The sequence below is a fragment of the Rutidosis leptorrhynchoides genome, chromosome 10, assembly GCF_046630445.1.
Source record: "Rutidosis leptorrhynchoides isolate AG116_Rl617_1_P2 chromosome 10, CSIRO_AGI_Rlap_v1, whole genome shotgun sequence".
Classification (NCBI taxonomy): Eukaryota; Viridiplantae; Streptophyta; class Magnoliopsida; order Asterales; family Asteraceae; genus Rutidosis; species Rutidosis leptorrhynchoides.
This window is the reverse complement of record NC_092342.1, coordinates 223280425-223291194: the sequence shown is the minus strand read 5'-3', so window position 1 is coordinate 223291194 and position 10770 is coordinate 223280425.

The following is a 10770-nucleotide window of genomic DNA, read 5'->3' as shown; positions in this document are numbered from 1 at the left end:
TTGTTGTTGTTGTTGTTATTATTGTTGGGCCGTTTGTTGTAGTTGCGATTGATATTGCGATTGTTGGGATAATTGTTGCGATTATTGTTGTAATTGCTGTTGTTGTTGTATTGGTGATTCTTATCACCGTTTTCCGCCCACTTTCTTTTGACTTGCTTCACATTGGCCTCTTCAGCAGTCTGTTCTTTAATTCTTTCTTCAATCTGGTTCACTAGTTTGTGAGCCTTTCTAAATGCCTATTGTATGAAGGCGGGCTCGTGTGAACTTATATCTTCTTGGATTCTTTCTGGTAATCCTTTCACAAACGCGTCGATCTTCTCTTCCTCATCTTCGAACGCTCCCGGACACAATAGGCATAATTCTATTAATCGTCTTTCGTACGTGGTAATATCAAATCCTTGGGTTCGTAACCCTCTAAGTTCTGTCTTGAGCTTATTGACCTCGGTTCTGGGACGGTACTTCTCATTCATCAAGTGCTTGAATGCTGACCACGGTAGTGCGTAAGCATCATCTTGTCCCACTTGCTCTAGATAAGTATTCCACCATGTTAACGCAGAACCTGTGAAGGTATCCGTAGCGTACTTCACTTTGTCCTCTTCAGTACACTTACTTATGGCAAACACCGATTCGACCTTCTCGGTCTACCGTTTCAATCCGATCGGTCCTTCGGTTCCATCAAATTCCAAAGGTTTGCAGGCAGTGAATTCTTTGTAGGTGCATCCTACACGATTTCCTGTACTGCTAGATCCAAGGTTATTGTTGGTATGTAGCGCAACCTATACTGCGGCTATGTTTGAAGCAAGAAAGGCACGAATTTCCTCTTCGCTCATATTCAAGGTGTGTCGAGTAGTCGGTGCCATTTCCTTTAAAATAGTCAAATGAAACGAGTTAATCATACAGAATACTAAGAGTAGTCAATAGTATCTCGTAGCATAATATGAACTCATTTATAAAAGCTTTTTCTTCATATTAGCGTTTTATAAGTTTAAATTCGGGTAGTACCTACCCGTTAAGTTCATACTTAGTAGATAATATACAATTCAACTACTAAATTTCTATATGAAAAACTGATTATAATAATATTTCGCGTTTAAACTTTTACACAATATTTTACAAACTTACAATACCGCTTATTTTACATATAGCATGAAATATAGCACACAATAACTTTGATACAAGATAGTTGTGAAGATAACTCTAGCTAGTACACAACTCGTTCAGCAAAGGCAATAAAGACATGTAATTCATACGTCCAGAAACAAGTCATGCATTCTGGTTTTACTAGGACTACTTCCCATCCTTGGTCTTGTGGAACATAACCGTTATGGCCGTTGATAAGACAGCGTGTTGTAACGTCGTTAAAGGGACGAGGGTTACGTAATGTCCAACAGTCCCGTAACAATCTAAAAACCTCACTTCTTACCCCAATTACCGACTCCGTCACTTGTGGGAACGTTTTCTTTAATAGTTGTAGCTCGATGTTCTTGTTCTCACTTTGGTGAGAAGCGAACATTACTAACCCGTAAGCATAACATGCTTCTTTATGTTGCATGTTAGCCGCTTTTTCTAAATCACAAAGTCCTATATTCGGATATATTGAGTCAAAATAATTTCTTAACCCATTGCGTAAAATAGCATTTGGGTTCCCCGCAATATATGCGTCAAAGTAAACACATCATAACTTATGGATTTCCCAATGTGATATCCCCCATCTTTCGAACGAAAGCCTTTTATAAACCAAGGCATTCTTGGAACGTTCTTCGAATGTCTTACAAACTGATCTCTCCTTAAATAGTTGTGTCGAGGAATTCTGACCGACTCTAGAAAAGATTTCATCAATCATGTCTCCGGGTAGGTCTCTTAAAATATTGGGTTGTCTATCCAGTTTGTGTTTTTATACTGTAAAATAGACAAGAGTTAGATTCATAAAAAAATACTTATTAATACAAAAATTTTTTACATATATCATAAAGCATAAGCACACTATATTACATATATTACACCACACGAATACAACTATCTTATTCCGACTCGCTAGTTTCTTCTTCTTCGGTTTTGGTTCGTTTTGCCAAGTTTCTAGGGATATATGATGTTCCCCTAATACGAGCCGTCGTTTTCCACATTGGTTTAGAAAAACCTGGTGGTTTAGAGGTTCCCAAGTTATTGTCACAACTTAAGAAATACGGGTGTTGATGATACATATAAAGTTCATCGGGTTTGGAATCAAATTTCTCTATTTTTATGTCCTTTCCCTTATTGTTCTCTTTTACCTTATTAAATTGTGTTGGGGTAATTTCTATAACATCATCGGAATCCTTGTCGGGATCCGATTCATCGGAGAATTGGTAATCCTCCTAATACTTTGCTTCCTTGGCGGAAACACCATTGACCATAATTAACTTTGGTCGGTTGGTTAAGGATTTTCTTCTACTTAACCGTTTTATTATTTTCCCCACTGGTTCTATTTCTTCTTCCGGTTCCGATTCTTCTTCCGGTTCCGATTCTTCTTCCGGTTCCGACTCTTCTTCCGGTTCCTCTTCGGGAACTTGTGAATCAGTCCACGAATCATTCCAATTTACATTTGACTCTTCATTATTATTAGGTGAGTCAATGGGACTTGTTCTAGAGGTAGACATCTATCACATAATATCAAACACGTTAAGAGATTAATATATCACATAATATTCACATGTTAAAAATATATAGTTTCCAACAAAATTTGTTAAGCAATCATTTTTCAAGTAAACACGGTCGAAGTCCAGACTCACTAATGCATCCTAACAAACATGATAAGACACACTAATTCAAAATTCTGGTTCTCTAAGACCAACGCTCGGATACCAACTGAAATGTCCCGTTCATGTTGATTATAAACGTTCCATATTAATTGATTTCGTTGCGAGATTTTGACCTCTATATGAGACGTTTTTCAAAGACTGCATTCATTTTTAAAACAACCATAACCTTTATTTTATCAATAAAGGTTTCAAAAGCATTACGTAGATTATCAAATAATTATAATCTAAAATATACTGTTTACACACGACCATTACATAATGGTTTACAATAGAAATATATTACATCGACATATGTTTCTTGAATGCAGTTTTTACAAAATATCATACAAACATGGACTCCAAATCTTGTCCTTATTTTAGTATACAACAGCGGAAGCTCTTAATATTTACATGAGAATAAACATGCTTTAAACATCAACAAAAATGTTGGTGAGTTATAGGTTTAACCTATATATATCAAATCGTAACAATAGACCACAAGATTTCATATTTCAATATACATCCCATACATAGAGATAAAAATCATTCATATCATGAACACCTGGTAACCGACATTAACAAGATGCATATTTAAGAATATCCCCATCATTCCGGGACACCCTTCGGATATGATATAAATTTCGAAGTACTAAAGCATCCGGTACTTTGGATGGGGTTTGTTAGGCCCAATAGATCTATCTTTAGGATTCGCGTCAATTAGGGTGTCTGTTCCCTAATTCTTAGATTACCAGACTTAATAAAAAGGAGCATATTCGATTTCGATAATTCAACCATAGAATGTAGTTTCACGTACTTGTGTCTCTTTTGAAAATAATTTATAAAACCTGCATGTATTCTCATCCCAAAAATATTAGATTTTAAAAGTGGGACTATAACTCACTTTCACTTATTTTTTACTTTGTCGGGAAGTAAGACTTGGCCACTGGTTGATTCACGAACCTATAACAAATATGTACATATATATCAAAGTATATTCAAAATATATTTATAACACTTTTAATACATTTTGATATTTTAAGTTTATTAAGTCAGCTGTCCTCGTTAGTAAGCTACAACTAGTTGTCCACAGTTAGATGTACAGAAATAAATCGATATATATTATCTTAAATCAATCCACGACCCAGTGTATATATATCTCAGTATTGATCACAACTCAAACTATATATATTTTGGAATCAACCTCAACCCTGTATAGCTAACTCCAACATTCACATATAGAGTGTCTATGGTTGTTCCGAAATATATATAGATGTGTCGACATGATAGGTCAAAACATTGTATACGTGTCTATGGTATCTCAAGATTACATAATATACAATACAAGTTGATTAAGTTATGGTTGGAATAGATTTGTTACCAATTTTCACGTAGCTAAAATGAGTAGTTTTTACCAATTTTGTTTTGCTCGCCATTTCTTCGTTTCTAATCCGTTTTGAGTGATTTAAGCGGCCACGATTTCGTATTGAACTTGAATTTATGAAACTAAACAGAAAAGGTATAGGTTTATAGTCATAAATACAAGTTACAAGTCGTTTTTGAAAGAGGTAGTCATTTCCATCGAAAGAACGACATCTTGATGACTGTTTTGAAAAACATACTTTCACTTTGAGTTTAACCATGATTTTTGGATATGGTTTCATGTTCATAAGAAAAATCATTTTCCCAGAAGTATAGCTTTTAAATCAAAGTTTTTCATAGTTTTTAATTATCCAAACCAAAACAGCCCTCGGTTGTAACTACGACGGCGTAAATTCGGTTTTATGGTGTTTATCGTGTTTTCGGGTTTTATATCATTAAGTTAGCATATCATATAGATATAGATCATGTGTATAGTTTATTTTAAAAGTGTAGTTAGAAGGATTAACTTTATTTGCTAACAAGTTTAGAATTAACTAAACTATGTTCTAGTGATTACTAGTTTACCACTTCGAATATGATAGCTTTTTATGTGTGAATCGAATGATGTTATGAACATCATTACTACCTTAAGTTCCTTGGATAAACCTACTGGAAAAGAGAAAAATGGATCTAGCTTCAACGGATCCTTGGATGGCTCGAAGTTCTTGAAGCAGAATCATGACACGAAAACAAGTTCAAGTAAGATCATCACTTGAAATAAGATTGTTATAGTTATAGAAATTGAACCAAAGTTTGAATATGATTATTACCTTGTATTAGAATGATAACCTACTGTAAGAAACAAAGATTTCTTGAGGTTGGATGATCACCTTACAAGATTGGAAGTGAGCTAGCAAACTTGAAAGTATTCTTGATTTTTTGTAACTAGAACTTGTAGAATTTATGAAGAACACTTAGAACTTGAAGTTAGAACTTGAGAGAGATCAATTAGATGAAGAAAATTGGAGAATGAAAGTGTTTGTAGGTGTTTTTGGTCGTTATGGATTAGATATAAAGGATATGTAATTTTGTTTTCATGTAAATAAGTCATGAATGATTACTCATATTTTTGTAATTTTATGAGATATTTCATGCTAGTTGCCAAATGATAGTTCCCACATGTGTTAGGTGACTCACATGGGCTGCTAAGAGCTGATCATTGGAGTGTATATACCAATAGTACATACATCTAAAAGCTGTGTATTGTACGAGTACGAATACGGGTGCATACGAGTAGAATTGTTGATGAAACTGAACGAGGATGTAATTGTAAGCATTTTTATTAAGTAGAAGTATTTTGATAAGTGTCTTGAAGTCTTTCAAAAGTTTATGAATACATATTAAAATACTACATGTATATACATTTTAACTGAGTCGTTAAGTCATCGTTAGTCGTTACATGTAAGTGTTGTTTTGAGACCTTTAGGTTAACGATCTTGTTAAATGTTGTTAACCCAAAGTTTATAATATCAAATGAGATTTTAAATAATTATATTATTATGATATTATGATATATTAATATATCTTAATATGATATATACATTTAAATGTCGTTACAACGATAATCGTTACATATATGTCTCGTTTCGAAATCCTTAAGTTAGTAGTCTTGTTTTTACTTATGTAGTTCATTGTTAATACACTTAATGATATATTTAATTATCATATTATCATGTTATATATAATATAACAATGTATTAATATGCTTCATATATATTTAGTAAGACGTGGTTAAAACGATAATCGTTATATGTATCGTTTCGAGTTTCATACGTCAATAGTCTCCTTTTTAAGTATAAAACTTATTGTTACTATTTTTAATGAGATACTTGATGATCATTATATCATGTTAAACATATATATTTATTCATTTATGTATCATCATGTCATATACAACTTATAGCGTTCGTGAATCATTGGTCAAACTGGGTAATCAGACGTTTACAAAATTTCCGTTTCAATTAACCAAGTCTTAACAAGTTTGATTGCTTAACATGTTAGAAACATTTAATCATGTAAATATAGTTTTCATTAAACATATAATCATAGAAAGGTTCGAAAAAGTTCGGGTCACTACAGATATGATATGTCAAAACATTGTATACGTGTCTATGGTATCCCAAGATTACATAATATATATAATACAATATAAATTAGTTAGGATATGTTTAGTCTAGATTTTTTACAAAATTTTCGTAGCTAAAACTAGCAAGTTTATCCAATTTTGTTTTAACCGTCATTTCTTCGTTTCAAATCCGTTTTGAGTGATTCAAGTTGCTATGGTTTCATAATGAACTAAAATTTATGAAACTAAATAGAAAAAGTATAAGTTTATAGTCAGAAATAAAGGTTACAAGTCATTTTTTTAAAGAGGTAGTCATTTCCGTCGAAAGAACGACATCTTGATGATTATTTTGAAAAACATACTTCCACTTTGAGTTTAACAATGATTTTTGGATATAGTTTCATGTTCATAAGAAAAATCATTTTCCCAGAAGAACAACTTTTAAATCAAAGTTTATCATAGTTTTTAATTATCATACCCAAAACAGCCCGCGGTGTTACTACAACGGCGTATGTCCGGTTTTACGGTGTTTTTTTGTGTTTCCAAGTTTTAAATCATTAAGTTAGTATATCATATAGATATAGAACATGTGTTTATTTGATTTTAAAAGTTAATTTAGAAGGATTAACTTTGTTTGCGAACAAGTTTAGAATTAACTAAACTGTGTTCTAGTGATTACAAGTTTAAATCTTCGAATAAGATAGTTATATATATATGAATCGAATGATGTTATGAACATCATTACTACCTCAAGTTTAGTAGGTAAACCTACTGGAAGTGACAAAAATTGATCTAGCTTCAAAGGATTCTTGGATGGCTTGAAAGTTCTTGAAGTAGAATCATGACACGAAAACAAGTTCAAGTAAGATTTCCACTCGAAATAAGATTGTTATAGTTATAGAAATTGAACCAAAGTTTGAATATGAGTATTACCTTAAATTAGAGAGATAACCTACTGTAAATAACAGAGGTTTCTTGATCCTAGATGATTGCTTGGAATGGATTAGAAAGCTTGGAAGTAGACTTGCAAACTTGAAAGTGTTCTTGAAGTTTTCTTGAGTAGTTGTTTTGTATGTTGATCTAGGTTACCTAGATTGAGCTAGATTATGAAGGAAATGATGAAGAACACTTAAAACACTAAGAGAGTAATTGAGAGAGAGAGTAATTTGATGCATAAAAATGGAAATCAAAGTGTGTTTGTGTACTCCATCTTTCACGTGAATATGGGATGGCATTTAAGGTCACATTAGTTTGTAATTTTGTGAGATATTTCATGCTAGATGTTAAATGATGGTTCCCACATGGTTAGGTGACTCAAAAGGGCCGCTAAGAGCTGATCATTGAAGTATATATACCAATAGTAAATACATTTAGAAGCAGGGTATTGTACGAGTACGAATACGAGTGCATACGAGTAGAATTATTGATGAAAATGAATGAGAATGCAATTGTAAGCATTTTTGATAAGTAGAAGTACATTGATATGTGTTTTGAAGTCTTTCAAAAGTGTATGAATACATCTTAATATACTACATGTATATACATTTTAACTGAGTCTTTAAGTCATCGTTAGTCGTTACATGTAAGTGTTGTTTTGAAACCTTTAAGCTAACGATCTCATTTAATGTAGTTAACCCATTGTTTATTATATCTAATGAGATGTTAAATTATTACATTGTCATGATATTATGATGTATGAATATATCTTATTGCAGTTGTTATGATTATTATTGTGATTGTTGTCATTGTTGTTGTTGTTGTATTGGTGACCCTCGTCACTGGTTTCTTCCCACTTTCTCTTGACCTGTTTCATGTTGGCCTCTTCGGCCGCCTGCTTCTTAATCCTTCCCTCAATTTGGTTTACTAGTTTGTGAGCCATACGACTTGCCTTTTGTATGGAGGCGGGCTCGTGTGAACTCACATCTTCTTGAATCCTTTCTGGTAACCCTTTAACAAATGCGTCGATCTTCTCTTCTTCATCTTCGAACACTCTTGGACATAATAGGCACAACTCTGTGAATCTTCGTTCATACGCGGTAATGTCGAATCCTTGTGTTCGTAATCCTCTAAGCTCTACTTTGAGCTTATTGACCTCGTTTCAGGGGAGATATTATTCATTCATCAGGCGTTTGAATGCCAACCACGGTAGCGTGTAGGCATTATCTTGTCCCACCTGCTCGAGATAGGTATTCCACCATGTTAACGTAGTGCCTGTGAAGGTATGCGTAGCGTACTTTACTTTATCTTCTTCAGTGCATTTACTTATGGCAAACACCAATTCGACCTTCTCGGTCCACCATTTTAATCCAATTGGACCCTCGGTTTCATCGAATTCCAGAGGTTTACAGTCAGTGAATTCTTTGTAGGATCATCCTACACGATTTCTTGTGGAATTAGTCCCACTGCTAGATCCAGAGTTATTGTTATTTTGCATCGCAGCCTGTACTGCGGCTATGTTTTGTTGCAAGTAAAACACGAAAGACTTCCTTGCTCATGTTCAAGTTCTGACGAGTAGTCAGTGCCATTCCCTTCAAAAATAGCCAAAAGAATTAAGTTAATCATATAGAATATTAAGAGTAGTCAATAGTATTTCGTAGCATAATATGAACTTATTTATAAAAGCTTTTTCTTCATATTAGCGTTTTATAATTTTTCATTTGGGTAGTACCTACCCATTAAGTTCATACTTAGTAGCTAATATACATTTCAACTACTACAATTCTATACGAAAAACTGATTACAATAATATTTCGCGTTCAAACTTTTATACAATATTTTACAAAACTTACAATACCGCTATTTTACATATAGTATGAAATATAGCACACAATAACTTTAATACAAGGCAGTTGCGAAGACAATTCTAGTTAATACGCAAGTCGTTCAGCAAAGGCAATAAATACACGTAATTCATAAGTCCAGAAACAAGTCATGCATTAGGGTTTTACTAGTATTATATCCCATCTTTGATCTTGTGGAAAATAACCGTTGTCACCGTTGGCTAGGCAGCATGTTGTAACGTTTTCAAAAGGACGGGGGTTACGTAATGCCCAACAGCCCCGCAATAATCTAAAAATCTTATTTCTCACCCCAACTACTGAATCCGTCACTTGTGGGAATATTTTATTTAGTAGTTGCAATCCTATGTTCTTTTTCTTGATTTGGTGAGAAGCGAACATTACTAACCCGTAGACATAACATGCTTCTTTATGTTGCATGTTTGAAGCTCTTTCTAAAGAACGAAGTCGTATGTTGGGATAGGTAGAGTCAAAATAGGCTCTCAACCCGTAGCGTAAAATTGCATCTGGGTTCCCCATATTCAATGCTTTAAAGAAAACACGGTGTAACTTATGGTCTCCCTAATGTGATATACCCCATCTATTAAAAGAAAGCCTTTTATAAACTAAGGCATGCCTGGAACGTCTTTCAAATGTTTGACAAACTAATTTCGCCATAAATAATTGTGCCGATGAACTCTGACCGACTCTAGACAATATTTCATCAACCATGACCCCGGGTAGGTCTTCTAAAATATTCGATTGTCTATCCTTAACGTCCATTGTGTGTTTTTATACTGTAAAAATAGACGAGGATTAGATTCGTAAAAGATAATTAACAAACAATACAAGTAATTTTTACATAACATGAAAATAAAAGCACACTACAATATATATGTTACACAACATGATTACAACTCTTTATTCCAACTCACTTGTTTCTTCTTCTTCGGATTTGGTTTGTTTCGCTAATTTCCTAGGGATATATGGTGCTCCCCTAATACGAGCTGTTCTTTTCTCAAATGGTCTAGAAAAACCTGGTGGCTTAGATGTTCCCGAGTTATAGTGAAAGTTTAAGAAATACGGGTGTTTACGGTACACCCCATCAGGGTACTTCATGTTAACATAAAGTTCATCGGTTTTGGGCTCGGGTTTTTCTATTTTAATAACTTTTCCCTTATTGTTTTCTTTTGCTTTTTAAAATTGGGTCGAGATAATTTCTATAACATCATCAGAATCCTCATCGGGATCCGATTCATCATAAAACTGGTAATTTTCTTAATATTTTGCTTCCTTGACAGAAACACCATTGACCATTTTTAATTTTGGTCCATTGGTTGAGGATTTTCTTTTATTTAACCGTTTTTCTGTAGTTATTAATATTTCTTCCTCCGAAACCTCTTCCTCTTCTGGTTCCTCCTCTTCCGGTTCCTCCTCTTCCGGTTCCTCCTCTTCCGGTTCTTCCTCGGGAATTTGTGAATCTTCCCAAAATATATTCGACTCTTCATTATTATTAGGTGAGTCGATGAGATTTGTACTAGAGGTAGACATCTATCACACAATATCAAACACGTTAAGAGATTAATATATCACATAATATTTACATGTTAATAATATATAGTTTCCAACAAAAAGTGTTAAGCAATCGTTTTTTTTTTTTAAGAAAACACGGTCGAAGTCCAGACTCACTAATGCATCCTAACAAACTCGGTAAGACACACTAATGCAAATT